Raw genomic sequence first — 17406 nt, 5'->3', positions numbered from 1 at the left:
TAATATATATATGGTATCTTAACGCCAACCAAAACTCATGGACAGAATGGCACCTGTTCAATGAAAAGCAGAGAAAAAGTTAAGTTTGTCTTCCTGTCAGAAGCAAAGATAAGCTAAGGGGATGTTGAATACTAGCTAGCTTACTTGCATGCTTGAATGTTTGAAAAGGTTTGAAAAATACGTTTTATCCTCACAGAGAGCATCTGAGCATAAATAATTCCAATAAAATAGGATTAAAAGAAAAACTAAAAAGTACAAGATTCTGACTTTAAAGGTGAAGAGGGTCAGAACTTGATCCAATAGGAATGAATGAAAAGGAAAAAGAGAAAGCAAAGGTCAATTGAAGAAGAAATTTTATTGGACTAAAAATACATACAGTAGGTGTGAGGTTTCCCCCAAAAGGTAAATACAGACCTTCTAGAAAAATGGTTTTATCTCAAGCTCAACAGAAGAATCTGAGAGAGAGTAGAATCAAATCAGAATCCATAGGGGCACGTGGGTGGCTCAGTCGTTAAGCGTCTGCCTTAGGCTCAGGGCGTGATCCTAGGGTCCTGGGATCGAGCCCTGCATCGGGCTCCCTGCTCTGCTTGGAGCCTGCTTCTTCCTCTCCCACTCCCCCTGCTTGTGTTCCCTCTCTTGCTGGCTGTCTTTCTCTCTGTGAATAAATAAAATCTTTTAAAAAATCAGAATCCATACGATAAAGAGTATAAGACTGTGACAGAGAGAAGGAAAAGAAGATGCTGGCCTACTGGCAATGCACGTTAAGGATGTGCTTCCCAGTGAAGGGGAGAAGGGCAGATCTTAGACCCTCCTTGAGGAAGGAAAAACGCTGGAAAGGAATTGAACAGCCCCGGTAGTTCAAGGAAATCAAATACTGACCTTGGGAGGAAGGAATATACCTTGGTGTTGTAGTTCCCTGTGATGAAGCTTAGGAGTAGCCACAGCAGACCAAAGAAACTAGTATTGTTATCTTTCTCAAGCATATGCCCAAACCCATTACCCATCATGCTGATTCCTATAGGGACACTGGGGTGTATCTTTAGGATAATAACATCACTGGAAGGAAACTGAAACTTTGAGATTATAGGGGATGTTTACATTGATTCCCTCTGGGAGGAAGCGAAGGATATGGGAGATATCAATGAATGAAGTTTAAGTTCTAAACCATGGTTTAAAATACTGGCATTAAAGACTCACGTCTAAGATGGAAGTGTACTTTACAAAGAAGTATAAGATTGTGTTTGGCTGGAAACTACTTGATGTAATTGCCGAGGAAGGAAATTAAAAACAGAAATTAACCTATGGCAGTAATTAGGATTGAAGATGGCAATTCTAACACGGAGATTCCAAATCATTTCAGCTGTGCCCTCACACCCTTCTTAGGTGTGAGCTACTTAGAAAAGCTCTTTTCCCCAGTCTATATCACATGACACTTTCCTCTCCAGCTCCAAATGCTTGTGACACAAAAGAAAATAAGCCATATTGCATTCCAAGGCAATACAATTCAGAAAAGAGTTTGAGGTAGGGGTACCACAACTGAGTCTTGGTGCTGAAGCACTTGATCTGAAGGGTTATGTCCACTGGAGACAAGATCACCATTGCCTGCCTTGCGCTTGCTGACAGAGAATGGTGAGCTGCAGAAGCTAGAGAATGGTGCAAATGCACCCTGAGTTCCAAGGAGCACAGAGAGATACCAATTCCAAATGTCCAGTTGTCAGATGAGCTCCTTGTGGAGCCCAGCTGTTCTCCCTAGTCACATCCTCTATGACACCGCTATATTCTTTCCTTAAGTATCCCATTTTTAGTTTCAGTTGGTTTGAGTAGGTACCTATTTCTTGCAGGCAAACAATTCTCATTTAAGTCATGTAGAAACAAGAATGACAATGGGAGGGCAGTGTCAAATAATTTCAATTAAAATAATAACTGAGGGGGGCACCTGGCTGGCTCCGTGGGTCAACATGAGACTCTTGATCTCAGAGTTGTAAGTGTAAGCCCCACTTGAGGTGTAGACGTTACTTACAAATAAAATCTTTAAAAAAAATAAATAAAATGAAAAAAGAAAATAGTAACTAAGAGATGGGTCATGCACAATTCTCCCAGTCCCACAATCTCAGATGTTTTGCATACTAACACAGAATATGGGTTATAAAGGAAGTACACTGGAGACTGTAGCATGGTATGGTAAGTGTACTTTCAAGGGAATAAATAGGAAGGATTTGGTGGGGAAAGAATAAGAAAGAGGAACAAGATAGCTTCATATATTTGGACATTTACTAAGTGTCTCATTCAGCTAAAACAATTTTTGATCAATTTGTAGCTAAATACACTATTTCATTTTCCAAAGAGTCGGTGAAATGACCAGAGGAATTTCAACTCTGAGCCTAAGACTTGCAAGCAAGGAGGAGTTCACTGGTGAAGTGAAAGAAATGGAGCCCCAGGAGAAAAGTGTCTCTGGATGATTATCAGAAAAAGAAAAGTTGAATGTAGTTCAAGTTAGAAAGTCTGAGACTGAGGTATAGAAAACAGGATGATTCCATGGCAGAAGATTCTTAAAGAGAATGCAGCTCAAGAGTTTAAGATCAAAAAGAAATTCTGACTCTGTGATTTCTCCATGAAGAGGAAAGGGAGAAAGCAATGTAATTACACAGCCTGCTTTCTCACGGGCTCTTCCGTAACTTAGGTGCGGACAAAGCATGGGAGAAAAAGCCCATTGAACAAAGAAGAATAGAAGAATGGCACCAACCCGTGTACAGAATTATGTGAAACTGTAATATGAAACTTGTTGCAAAAAATGTTAAGGTTAACAAAAAATAGTTTGTACTTACATTCAATCAAGATTACATTGGAATTAATAGGAGTTTGTGCATGTCAAAAAAAAAAAACACCCAAAAAAACAAAGCAACCTTTGTCTTTTTTACTTCTGACTTTTCAGTAAAGATGAATCATATTTAAACTAAAAAGGTAGAAAAAAGTGGTCAGGGAGGACTAAATCAAGGCCTCTGCAAAGCAATCTTCAGAGAGCACGCAGCTCCCCACCGTGAATTCAAGTTTCCAGGCTCAACAAATGGCAGTGAAAACTACTGAAAGACCAAAGATCATTAAGTAAATACAGAAGACAGGCAAATGTCACTTTCATTTATAAAATCGAATGGTAGGTGTATTCTTAAATGTAATCCCCAGGATGTTTCTGCGTGGCTCTTAAAAGGGCCAGATTTTTTTTTTTTTTAAGATTTTATTTATTTATTTATTTGTTTGTTTGTTTATTTATTTATTTATTTGACAGAGATAGAGACAGCCAGCGAGAGAGAGGGAACACAAGCAGGGGGAGTGGGAGAGGAAGAAGCAGGCTCATAGCGGAGGAGCCTGATGTGGGGCTCAATCCCATAACGCCGGGATCACGCCCTGAGCCGAAGGCAGACGCTTAACCGCTGTGCCACCCAGGCGCCCCAAAAGGGCCAGATTTTTAAGCACTTAACCAAACAATCAACGAGACAATCTGCAGGTATGAGCATGAACAACTAGGTTCTCTAGGAGTCAGGCATCTCTGACTGCCTCATTTGCCTTTTTGACAAGAGTTGTAAGACCCGTGGACCATAAGGTTGTAAGAGGTATAGTATAGAATCCTTGGGCAGCAACACACAAATGCTGCTCCTGATAGCCTTCCAGTCAAGACAATAACATTGGGTGAATGTGAGTACAGTCCAGTGAATTTATGCGTTACTCAAAGAGTGGATTTGTGTCACTTCGAAAGGAGGCTCTTGGGGTCACACCCAAGCACTTTTTCCAATTTAATCCATCAAACATACTCTGTTCTGGACTCTGTGGGGAGCAAAAGGAACAACAATGAATAAAACAGACAGTCTCTGCCCTTATAAATCTTATACTTAAGTCTGGCCTTAGCCCTATTCCATAAACATTTTAAATGACGTCAGTGAGTATTCAGAAAACATATCTATTAAATTAGTATATGACAAGCAGGTTAGTGCAACAGCAGATCCAGCAGATGATGAAATTGCATCCCAAGGGAACTTGAAAGGCTGGGTTAATGGGTTAAATCAAGGAATACTAAAAATAGTAAGGATAAATGTAAGACTCTGCCCTTGAATATAAAAACCCTGCACAGTGGCCATCTCAGAGGTGTAGGTTGAGGGGAAGAACAGTTTAGTAGCAAATTATATTGAAAATGATCCAGGGGTTTAGGCAAAAAGTCAACATGACTAGACAGTGTGAATGGCTGAAGAAAGAAAAAGAAAAAGCTAATACAATCTTGAGATGTATGAATAGAACAAATTAGAACGAGTAAGGAAATAGACATCCTCTATCCTGTGTTGGTGACCGAGATAATCACGGTTATGAGGAACACGGATTGGAGGAGGAGAACAAGAAATTGTCCAGAAGAGTATGCCTTCTGAGACGGTAGAAGGAACAGTGGAAAGAAGTGGAAATGCCTATCCCTAAAAGGGCTCACTGGGGACAGGATAGATATCTTGAAATATATAAAAGACTATTCTGTGGAGACTGGTCTACATTTGTTCTATATAACATCTAGAGGCAGAGCCAGGGTAAAAGAATAGAAAATAGAGTGAGCCACATATAGCTCAAATTAAATATTAGCTGTGTTGTCCAAACCTCTTGTTATGACCTATGAGCTCCACAGGACATAACCCAGGCTCACTCTCCAGCCACTCTCCCTCCTTTCCCCCACCCACTCACTGCACTTCACCTATTGCCATCCTTCCTACGCCTCAAACTCTCCAAACTCACTGCCACTTCCCAAGGCATACACTTGCTGTTCCTGCTGTCTGAAAACTTTCTCTCCGATGTGCACATGGCTAGCCTCTTCTGATCAGTAAGGCCGTCGGCATTAAACTAATTTCTTCTAAAAGGTCTCTTCTGGTCACCCTAAGTTAACATCTCCAGGCACTCTCTAATGCAACACCCTTTTATTTATTTCATTTTAGTATTTCTCACTATATGACATTATCTTCATGATGGAAAGTAGATTTTTGCATCCTGTTCACTGTCAAATTTCCAGTCCCTTGTGCCCCACCTGGAATACTGGGTGCCCAGGATATAGGAGTTGAATGAATGAATGAATGTATAGATGGCAAGATCTGGCAGATATGTGTTTGAGTGATAAGAGCAAAAGCTCGTTGGGAAGGCTGTGGTAGAGGGGAGTCCCACATTGAGAGGTAGAACTGGATGATCTTAAAGTCCTTTTCAAGCCTGAAATTCTATAATTAAGCACTAAATTGTGGGATGCATGATAATTTCACTATTGGTTCAGAGAGGGGTAATTCATGAAGACTGGAACAGCCATGAAGTTTTCACTGAAGAGGTAGACATCAAGGGCTCTTCGAGGCAGGTGAAATTTAGACAATGGGAATGCAAAGAAAGATATTCTAGGAGAAAGCAATAGCGTGAGCGAAGTCTCAGAGGCAGACCTGAGGAGAGAACCACAAGGAGTTAGGCTCGACTAAAGGAGAGGATGTACGTCAGGAACTTGAGAAAAAATGAGACTGGACACGTACGGCAAAGCCACAATGCAAGGTGGGACCTTAAAGCCAAGCTATGAGTTAAACTCCAGGGGCAAAACCTGAGAATTCTTGAGAAGATAGATAAACATCATGGTAAAGGCAATGATTTAAGGGAAGTTAGTCTCTGGTAAGGTCTGAGCCTGAACTGATTTAGACTAAATGATGTCCCCTCCACCCTCAAACAATTTACTTCTATTCTATTCCATTTTAGGAGGTTCTGACAATAATCCTGATGGGAGATTAGAGGTCCTGACCCAAGACAGTAACCAGTGAAAGAGGAAAAGATGAATGTGAGAGACATTTCAAAAAGGAAAAAAAAAAAAAGCTGCCAGGATTTCACTTCTAAATTAATAATAACTATAGTTATTTCCATGATGGGAACCCAACATATGCTAGGTACTCAGTAACTATTCGCTTATGTACCATAAAAGATGCCACCATTGAACACTGGCAAGATAAATACAAGCCTCTGTGTAAGGATGGTCACAGATTTGCACATACTCTCTCGCTCAGATTCCTTTGTCACCAGTGTCCTGCAGGTGGCTGGCTGATCATGGTCAAGTGGAAATGATGTCCTCTATTACAAACAGGCAGCCTCTATGACTATCTGGCTGTGACCTTATTAGACTCGTGCTCCATCCAGACCAGTTATAACCTTATGTGACCAGACCTATACAGACAGCACCATAAAGGGATTCAAGTGATTTCTTATCCATCTTGCCAGCACCTAGACATTCAAACGAATGTATTTCTTTCCAATTACTCACTTTAAAAGCCCATCCCTTAGTATCATTCTTCCCACCCTTTGTGACACTTCTCTTTACAAAAGACTTTCAGAAGCCACACACCAGCCAAACAATGACAATGCCTCATGGCTCGCAGCTGAATCCCCTTTGAGCATCATCACAACTCCCTGCCTTAGGCCTCGGTGATGGGAGATCCCCGCCGGCCCTAACCCCATTGCATGCCTCTTCCCTGTCAACGGGCCTCTCTTTCTTCTCCTTGCACTTGACTCGTTTATTTCTAATATTGCTTGATTTTTGTTGTTGTTTCTTCCTCCAATGTTTTCCAAAGCTCTCTGAAGGAAATGTTAACTATATTAGTATTATTTAAATGAATTCAGGATGCTACCCCTTGAGAGCCCAGTTGAATTTGGGAAGGAGCAGAGCCTGGTGTAACAGCTCAGGAACCACACAGCCTGGGCTTGAAACCTGGCTTTGCCGATCCGGAGCAATCACCAGCAGTGTGACCTTGAACAAATGATTTAACCTCTCTAAGCCACTTTCTAAACTAAAGAACAAGAACGTTAATAAGAGGAAGAAGATAATCTATGTAAAGCACTTAGTACCTAGCACATAAGGAATTTCCCCATTTTCCATTTTAAACTATCAGAACAACAACAAATATTAACTACATTAATTAATCTTATTAACTGAGAGGTTGCGGAAAAGTAAAGGCCCCAGGTGTAGTGCCTTCTACCAACTGCTCGATTCCACGAAGAAGTCAGTCTCACAGGTGAGCGTAGATAGAGTAAAGGAAACACAGAATGCCCTTTATTTGAATCGTTCCCTTTCTCCATGGTGATAGCATTTTCTCAATAACAAATAGACAAATAAAAGCTAGTCTTTTTTTTTTTTTTTTTTTTACTTTATCTCACACTTGAGGAATCGGGAGGAAATGAATGGAAGAAAGAAATGCTCTCAGAGAAGAGGAAGTAAAGCCATCAACCTTCCCAACATCCAGGAAAATTCTTTGCAAATGTTTTCGGGGCAACATTAACAAGCCGCCTGAAGGGCGCTGCCGCCATTATTTGCAGAGCAAACAGGCAGGAGGCCCTTCCGGAGAGCAGGGCTTTGGAGATTTAAATTCCAGTTCTGCCACTTTCCAAGCAGCCTCGGGTGATTTACTTTAATCCTCAAAGCCTCGATTCCTCATCTGTGTGTTGGAGAAAATTAAGAAAAATAACATATGTGACATTCTCATGCAAGGTAAGCAGGCAACGTACATGACTTCTCCCCCTTAGGGCCATGGTAGCTCAATAAAACTGTGTGTCCTCATCAGGGTTTCTAGGCTACATCATCTGCGGTGCACACGGTACTTCAGTATAAAGGAAGACTTTGTATCTGAATATGAGGCAGGCAGGTGTTCAATCAATATTTGATCATTTGTTTTGGCTTCTGTGGAAGCACTCTGTGTACCCACTATCTGGTCTAGGATCTCCTTCCTCACATTTGTAGGCAGGGAAGCCACCAGCCTCCCGGGTCTGCACCATGCTCACCTAATCCCAGGATCCTGTCTAGTTCATTCGCCACTGATTTTCTTCATTTCCTGTAGTCTCAGAATGTTTCCAGTGGTTTGGCAGGAGAGATGTCCAAGGAAGGCAATCTTGTTTTATATGTTTGGACGGTGTGAAGCTTCCACTATGTTTAATTATCACTCTACGACTGGGAGGCATTTCAAACAGAATTGAAGGAAAAGGAGTAATTTAAATGATTATCCTAAACAATAAATTGCTCTGAATGTCACATATGTAAAACCTTCTGAAAAAAGGGGGCTGTCTCACTGTTTTCCACTTTGGGTAAGAAGATTGTCATAATCCGTAGAGGCTATGGAGTCGTGGGGGGATGGTGAGCTGCTGATACGGGGGAGTGTGGGTGGGTGGGGGGATGGGGGGAGGTCCTTTCGAGTCTCGAGTCTCCGAGCAAAGCCGGAAATGGAAATCCCACCCTTTGATGCATATGTTATAAGGGAGAAATACATCAATTAATTTTGAAATGACTTCATCTTATATGGATACATTTTTTGCATTGCTTTTCTATTTTTTATCATAGTTTTAAATTTTTTTTCAGTTTTAAAATATTTTTCTTCTTATTAAAAAAAGATACATGTTCACAGATAAGCAAAAGGAAGACAGTACAAAGTACTGCAAAAGAGCAGATCAGAGATTGCCTGGGGCTGGAGGTTGGGGGAGGTGGAATTGATTAGAAGGGACATGAAGAAACTTCCAGGGGGAGATGCACATGTTTTGTCTCGATTGTGATGGTGATTACAAATGTGTATGCACTGTCAAAATTCAAGCTGTGCGCTTAAAGTGCGTGTATTTTGTATGTCTCTTGTATGAGTATGTGTAAATTATACCTTATAGAGCCGGTGAATACTTTTCAAAGTACTTCTGTCATCACCCGTACAAAACTGTTAATACTCTAAAGTACATTTTTCAAATGATTTCTCTGTATCTATATATATATGCATGTTTGCTTACACACAAAAAAATGGTATCTTTTTTTTAATCAAATATAACTGGTTCTTATCGATTTTAATTTTTTACTCTCCTGCTTGGAAGTAGATTTTACCGCCATAACCGACTGCTCCCACAGAGCTTATTACATAACACTCAAGGGAAACAAATGCTTTAGGGAGAGAGAAACGGAAAACTATTTTCACTTGTACAGCTTCCAGGATCTCCTTACTGGTGACTCAATGATCATTGCACACTCAATAGGCAGGGTCTCGCCGTATAAATGTTGGATGGCAACGTTTGCTGTTGATAATCAAACGGTAACCGGCTGCTGAGAAACCCACTGGCGGTTGCTGCGGACGGCCTTGACTACACCCCCCGGGCCTCTGAAAATGTGATCCTACCCGTATGTGTGTGCCTGATGGACAACTATACAAGCCTCTGCATCTAGAGTTTTCCTAGACATTTCAAAGGAGAGGACAACAGAAAAATCAGACTCCTTCCTCCAGCAGCACAGCTATCATTTTCCAGAGGTAATTGGAAGACAGGGAAAGCTTTACCCTCCTAGAGTCTCTAGCTGGGTCTAAGAATTAAACTGACATAAAACTAATTAACAGGAGAAAATCATACCCATTTTATTTAATATGAGTTTTATGTGACATGGGAGCCTTCGTAAGGAAACAAAGACCCAAAAATGTGGCAAAACCTAAACGCTTTTACACGAGGTTGGTCATGAGAGACAACTGTGCAAAAGTTACTTAAAAATACGGGGAAGCTAAAGGAAGAAAAGAGTCATTTTAACAAGGTCTGTTTGTACAGAATTCTCTCAGCTTCGACAACCCGATTCTGGTGATAAGAATGGTTTTTTCCTTCCAGGTACAGGCCAGACATCTTTCACATGGGCATCTCCGGCTTTTAGGAAGAAAAGGGAAGGTCAGAACGCCCTTCTTGAGCTGGCTGTTTTTCAAGTGCCTTTAGCTCGCAATACTCCGTTGCCAAAATGGCGTATTTTGGAGTGACGTCGTGCTTTCCTTCCGAATTCTGAACCCCTCGGTGCCAGCTCCTTCTTGCCTGCGGGAGACCTCGAGAACGAGGACGGAGCCCGAGAAAGCGGAGTGAACCCATCCCCGCAGTTAACTGGATGTCGGCGCACACACCCAGTGCTCACCTGCCCTGCCTCTGCTCGAGTGTGCAGGTGCGCCCACAACGACCTATACCTCCCATCGGGGCGTTAGACGAAGCTTCTAACCGGAGGGTATCTGTCTGGGGTGAACCGGTTCCTAGAGAGCGGGAAAGGAAGCTGAAAAAATCTAGCCACGTTTCCCAGGGACAAAATAATGTGGGCCCATTGTCAGGAAAACAGGAACAGAAATCAGACAGCAGTCAGGTTTCATGACTCACTGAGAGCAGCGCCCAGCAGCTCAGACCATATGCAGATGAGGGGTTAATGAGAGCCTCCTGGTGACTCCGTCTACACACCTCCAGGAGAAAGAAGAGTGCCTGGCCACCAGCGGGAGGCTCGAGCACGCTGTAGGCCTTGCCGGTGGTGTCTCTATATCCAAGAATTCAGATTGGCAGCTTCCTCAGCTCCCACCCGAAGAACGGGTGGGGACCCCGAGGCAGGAAGGCCCAGTTCCTTCGGGCCAGGGCTCTGCACGAAGACACCGAGAGGCTGAACAGTCGCCCCGGGTCTGTGTCTGCACTTTGGGGACGGCCGGGGCTGCTCTCGGGCCCTCACGAAAGGCAACACACGAAAAGCGGGGAGTTAGGACACACTGACAACGGCAGAGATGTGACAAACGACAGGGTGGAAGACAGAACCACTCTAAACTCACAGCTGTCTGGAGCCATTTAGTATTGGGCTAACAGCCCCGAGGACCTCAAGCGTTCCTGAGGGCATGGCGGTATTGCAGCCTTGGACCATGACTGATGTTCGAAGTGACTCATCAAGCAAAGGCCAAATCATGTTCGGAACATTGTGTTTAAGAAGGCAAAGTAAAGCATTTTGGAAAAATCACTTTTCAAAATAAAATGTTAAAGTCACCATTTAAGTTTGGGTTATACTACATGGCTATTAATAGTACCTCCACTTAAAATATTAGGTGTATTCTGGGGCCTCCTGGGTGGCTCAGTCGTTAAGCGTCAGCCTTCGGCTCAGGTCATGATCCCAGGGTCCTGGGATGGAGTCCCGCATCGGGCTCCCTGCTCAGCGGGGAGCCTGCTTCTTCCTCTGCCTCTACTGCTCTCTCTGTCTCTCATGAATAAATAAATAAAATCTTTAAAAAAAATTAGGTATATTCTATGTTATTACATTAAAAATCCCATCCAGAGAGAATTGATTTTTATCTTATACAGTCTTACTGTTATATAAATATATAAACACAAATATACCTATTTTTAAATCACAAATTCCATAGCTTCCTTCCTCTTCCAGGACCTGATGCCATTATTTATCTCCTCCCACGTTTTCAGCCACGTGCTTTCTACTAGATCTTTCTCTTCGGCATATAAGCATGTTCAAGTCTCTCCTGCCTTGAAAATAAAACAAAAAAAACCTGCCTACAGCACCTACGACTGCAGCACCCCACCCCCTCCCAGAACTGACCTCTGCCTTTCCTTTCTTTCTTAATCAGACTTTTAGGAATGGTCTGAATCTTGTGGCCACTTGTCCAAGGAATCTTCTCTTGCTAATGTCCAGTGCTCTCTATTTAAAGTTTTATTCTTGGGGCACCTGGGTGGTTCAATCAGTTAAGCGTCTGCCTTCGGCTCAGGTTGTGATCCCGGGACAGGAGGGAGCCTCGAATCGGGCTCCCTTCTCAGCAAGAAGTCTGCTTCTCCCTCTCCCTCTGACCCTCCTCCCCGCTTGTGCTCTCTCTCTCTGTCTCAAATAAATGAAGTTTAAAAATCCAAAAAAATGAAGTTTAAACTTATCTTTTGCACCTTTTCATTTGCACATTTCACCGTGCCCCCTTCTTAAGCCATGCGTTCCTCCAGGTCCCTGTTTACTGCTCTGCTTTATTTCTTCCTACCTCTGTCCTACCAGGGTCTCCTTTCATGTTTCCGTTTCCCCTCAATGCCAATATTTCTCGGGGTTCTATCTTTAGATCTCTTTCACTTGAAACATTCTCCCTGGGCAGTCTTACCCACTATTGTTTTGATGACACCCATATCTATGTTTCTGACAAAGTTCTCACGTGTGTGTTTACATGCATCTGAGTGTGTAAACACGCTATCGGAATGGCACTTAAAATGTCCCATATTCAAGACTCCTTTCTGCTCATCAGAGCTGCTCCTCCTCCATTTTTCCCTGTTTGGGAACCACTCATCCAGTCACCCAACTTTGGAGACATCATAGATTCTTCCCTTTCCTTCCTCCACTCATCCAAGTAATCACCGCTTCCTCTTGATTTTGCTTCCTCAATAGCTCTCCTATCTGTGCCTCCTCTGTGCTACTTTACTTACACATCGGGTCAGGAGAGGGCCTCAGTCCTCCTCTTCACACTTCAGGTCTTGACTCCTGAACGTCTGTGTTGTACTGCTTGGCTTCTCTTTGGAATTCTGCATTTGCTAATCTGGATTTATTCTCACTCACTATCCAGGACATGAGGTCCTGCTTCTGTTGTGCAAGCCAAAGCCCGTTCTTCCCCTACTCTTATCACCACCCTCCATAAGGATGAGAGAAACAGGGTAGTTTCTCTTGACTGAGGGCACTCCCTCAGAAATCCCAGCCCAATCATAATGAATTTATTATTCTGTATTGGAAAGATTGGTTCCTTCGTTTTCTTCCACATTATGCTCTGAATTATTTTACAGTTCTTTCAATATCTAGACCCTGAGTGGGCCTAGTTCTAATATCTGCCTGGCCTTCGGCTATTAGCCATGTTTTATTGGCTCACCACATGTCTGTTAATTTTATATCATATGCCAAATAGTAGACATAAAAATATCACAGAGTTCAAGTGTTACCTTCTACCAGGGAAGGCTCCCCCTTTTTCTCTGTTAAACTGAGAGGGTAAGGGCTTGGTTCCTTCAGTTACATGAGAAATTGAGATGTGTTGGGCCTGAATTGCAATTTAACTAAGATTTGCTCTACCTCTGACCTGTCCCTTTCTAGGGCATGGCTCTCCTGGGCTTGTATTTTTGAGCCTAAGGGTCTCATCTTCTTGGCCCCGACAGATTGCAGGAGAACCAGCCCTGCCGTTCAGAAATTCCAGCCCACCTCTTCAGCCTACCTACCTGTCCCCCACAACTTCAATATCTGGTGAATGTCTTAAGGGGAGATGAGAAGCATTATGAAACAAGGTTCTCCCCAGAGGGTCTTTGTTTCCTAAGCATTTCTGGTGAACTCTGTCTCTTAGAAGCTTTTTCCCTAGTTCTGTAGCCTCCTGTGTGGCACCAAAATTCAGCAAATATGTTAGGGGGGAAACCAGTCATGCATTTGATTCTCCTCCTTCTTATTTGTCACATGGTCCTATTTGTCACATCATCCTTTTATAACTGCTAAGAACTTTACCGGTTTTTCTTTGCCCCAGCAGAGGTTCTCTGGGTAAGCAATCCCCCCACCCAACACTCTACACAGCAAATGCCCTCGGGAAAAAAATATCAGATGGTGTCTGCTCTCTCTCTCTGGAATTTCAGTGCATGTAATCCTCAGTGATTCCATAGCAACCTGATGCCTTGAAAGTACAATTTTTGTCATTTATAACAGGTTACCGTAATTGTTGTACGAGGAAGAATGTTGATTTACCGTGGTCTATTCTACTATGTCTGACCCAGAAAAGAAAGTCCCATGTAAGGCTTTTTGATACTTAGCTCAGTATTTTGTGCATAATACACAATAACATGCCAAGCAAAATTTAAATTTATGAAAAAAGAAATCATTTAACTTTTCTTAGCCTCATTTCCTCCTAGTAAGATACTGATACATTCCATAAATGTAATGCTTAATGCTATACAAAATATTTTCAGTTCAAGAAAGAATATGGGCCATATTCCATATTCATTTAATTCTCACAATACCTCTTCAGTAGGATTCATAACAATGACAAGAAGGATAAAGGTAGCTGCTAGTTACTGAGTACTTACTTTGTGCCAAGCCCTATGCTAAGTAGTTTACATATATTATCTTATTTAATCCCTACAATAAACTGGGAGATGGGTATTTCTCTCCCCAATTCCATAAAGAAACGGAGGCTGAAAAATGTTAAGTGACAGGTCTAAGTGCTGAAAGGTGATAAATGAAAAGAGTTGGATTCAAACTCTGCACGTTTAGTTCCCGGTCCTGGATATTTTTCTCTGCACTTCAGCGTTTTGTCTAGTATGATATCAGGTTTCCTATAGGGTTCAACTAAAATACCTAAAATTCTTCATCCTACTGTCTTTGCTAAGTACTACCCAAATATAAATATAAGATATAATTACGAATGAGCTGTCCCAAGATGATACCCAAGCACTTAGAGGTGGGGTAAGGACCTTGAATTGATTTCCTCTTATTGAGGCAGGTGCTTTTGCCTTCTTCAGATGACGTTTCACTGGTCTCAGATCTGGACAGCAGTAAAAATTGGTAGGATGAATGAATACTTAGAATTAGAGATGGGTCTTTGGCCACAGTAGTGAGTAAATCTAAACCTCATAGGTTAGGCTAACCTCTGAGTTAACCAGCCAGAGATCAAAGAGATCAAACTGCATTCTATGACGGGAGACTATGTTGGTAAAAATGAAAGCTGTCCTAACAACGTGCTGTCTGTTGGCTAATCGAATTTAAAGAAAAAAATGAAAGCTATCCCATTTGTTTCTTTGAAATTCACTACTTAAAAAAAATAACAATCTTAATTTCATATGTTAAATTATTTGTTGTCATTTGGAAAAAGAGAAAGATTTACTCCTGAAAAAAAAAAAAAAACCCAGCCATTTTAGAAACTAAGTGAATTAAATGCACACTTTTTATCATAATGAGCTAGATTTCTCTTTATTCAGAATCATGTATATTTTTGTCATCTATTTCTCTCAAAAATGCTCACAAAAACTTTCGCTGCCATGCTTCTATTCAGGGTGCCGATAAGACGAAGGCAAAGTGAACTGGCCGTGTGTCTCATCAGGTGTATCATTAGATAAGGATGGTTGTGTATCATGAGCTCTAGTTAAAACACCATCTCTAATTCTTTCCTTATAAAATGCACGTGGCAAATAGGAGATACAAACTTGTCCTCACCGGATAAGAATTTTAGGAAGTACATGATTATCAAGAGTCCTGGATTCTTTATTATTTCTGCCTGTAAGCTATTATTATGCTCAGCGAGTGGGTGGAATAATTATTATCAACAGCGTAATACTTGCAGGAAGAATTGTCCTCATCTGTTTACCTCCTGTGTGTATAGATCGCATTTGTACGGAGAGAAACAGGGTTTATATCTATCTCACAGAGATATAACTAGATGTATTTAGCTACACATATACATGTGTGTATACACACGTACATATACGTGTGCGTACTTACATACACGGGGTACAAGGTACTATACATACAACTAAGCTTGTATACATACAGACATGTGTCAAAGTAGATCTTTTGTGTAAATTATTATATAGCTATTTCCTGATCTTTCAAGGTGTTTTCAAATCTATTTTATCATTTCCTCTTCACAAAAGCGTGTGATGTTAATAAAAGCAGAAATAATGGTACAAAGAGTTCGGTGAACTATTTTGTCCGTGGTCACGAGCAGAACTCAGATGACAGCTTGGTCTCCTGACTTCCTTCTCACAGTGCTGCCACCCTGGCTTGATAGGCGTCACTCCGGCTGAGTGTAGGAAGGACACCATGTCCTCATTGCGATCTCCTTGAATCAATCCACTCAGACAAAAGGTCGTTTTAGACAGGAACCTGGTTTTGACTGATTTCTTTCACTGCATTGACCAGTTTAAATAAAATGAGCAAATCAGTGTCTTTGTTTCTGTGTCACATAGACACTGCCTAAATACTGACCAGGTGCGGTAACACTAGCCTCCGTGACCCATTTTAAACCCTGGCCCCTGGATTAAACAAACACCTCTTCCTCTAATTGGAATGTGAGCAAAAGGCAAGACAGAGACGATGAAAAGACAGCAGATGACATCTTCTTAAGCAAACACTATTGAATTACAAAGGCGAAAAAAAGCTATTTTTAACCATTGCAACCACGAGGGAGCAAATGTATTGATCGTATCACTGTTTTTTTTCCTCCTTGTTGCTAGGATGTGGTCTATGTTAAAGATAGTCGTTGCCTTGGTGAAAATCTTCGCAGAGCAAAGTAGTACTGCTCCCCCTGCTGACCAAGAGGCCAGGCTGGGGTTTTTTTGTTGTTTTTTTCAATTTAAAACAAAACCACAAAAACAAAACAAAGGCGAGTAGACATCTTTAGTACATAGCTCAGGACTTTACCCGCAAAACTGTTATTTCAAGAATATTAGAAACTTACTGAAACAACACTGGATAGTTTCTTTCCTGCTCTATATGGCCACATGAAAGGCAAATTCTGACCAGGTGCCAGGTTTCTCTCCACTTGGGGCCATTTCTTTGTTTTATCTCTTTAACCCGGGGTGAGCCTCAAGAGTAAGGTTTTTCTCACCTTGACAATTTAAGCAGTTTGGGTGCCATCTGAATTTCTGAAAAGGCCCAGAGCAGGAAATTGCTTATAATATTAACTAGTGATTTTTGCCTGTCACTAGTTACTTGTTACAGAGGAGAGGGAGAAAGAAAGAGAAATCCACAAAGGTTTAGTTTCTCTCACCATGGAAATCACTGAAAGCCCCAACATTAAAGCTGAATTAGGGACTGGGTGGTCAGATTATGGAGGGGGGGGCTCAACTGCTGAATTTGAAGGGCCTGCAACCTATCCAGTCAGCTATGACCAGAGGGAGTAGGATTCAAGAGAGGGGCTGGGAAATGAAGTTATGGACTTAAAAATCATCAGCCTACATGTCAGAGTTGAAGTCACGGGTGTGGGTGAGGTCATCCAAAGAGAAAATATAGAGAATGAAGAGAAGAAGGCTGAGCATGGAAACTTGGGGAATATCACCAAACTTGGGGAATATCACCAAAGAATGGGCAGAAGAGGAAGCATTAGTGGAAACTGAGACAGAATCCTCAGAGTTTGGGGCGGGGCGGGGGGGAACTAGGATGAATTATTATCAGATTGACCAAAGGAGGAGAAAATGTCAAGGAGGGAGAAGTCAACAGTGTCAAAAGCCAGAGGGAAACTGGCAAGTCTAAGAACATAAAGAAACCATTGGCTTTGTTATGTAGGAGGTCCCTGGGGACACCGAAAGAGTAGAGTGGTGGAGGCGAAAGCCCAGTTTAGTGACAGTTTAAATGAGAAATGAGAAAGTAAAAGTAATGAGGACAAACAACACTACAGAGAAATTTGGCAGTGAAGTAGAAGACAGAAAGGGGTGGTGCCCACAGGAAAGAGTAGGGCAGGAGACACTTCCCTAAGACCAGATGACTTGAATACACTTGGAGGGTAATGAGGAAGAGCCAGCAGAGAGGGAGAAACAGAGAGAAGAACGAGTGGTTCAGAAAGATTCAAGAGAAGTTGGGAGGGGAAAGGATCAAGAGTTTTTTAATGATTTTTTAAAAGATTTTATTTATTTGTC

This window comes from Ursus arctos, unplaced genomic scaffold (assembly GCF_023065955.2).
Source record: "Ursus arctos isolate Adak ecotype North America unplaced genomic scaffold, UrsArc2.0 scaffold_12, whole genome shotgun sequence".
In the NCBI taxonomy this organism is placed as follows: domain Eukaryota; kingdom Metazoa; phylum Chordata; class Mammalia; order Carnivora; family Ursidae; genus Ursus; species Ursus arctos.
Note: the sequence above shows the minus strand (reverse complement) of the source record.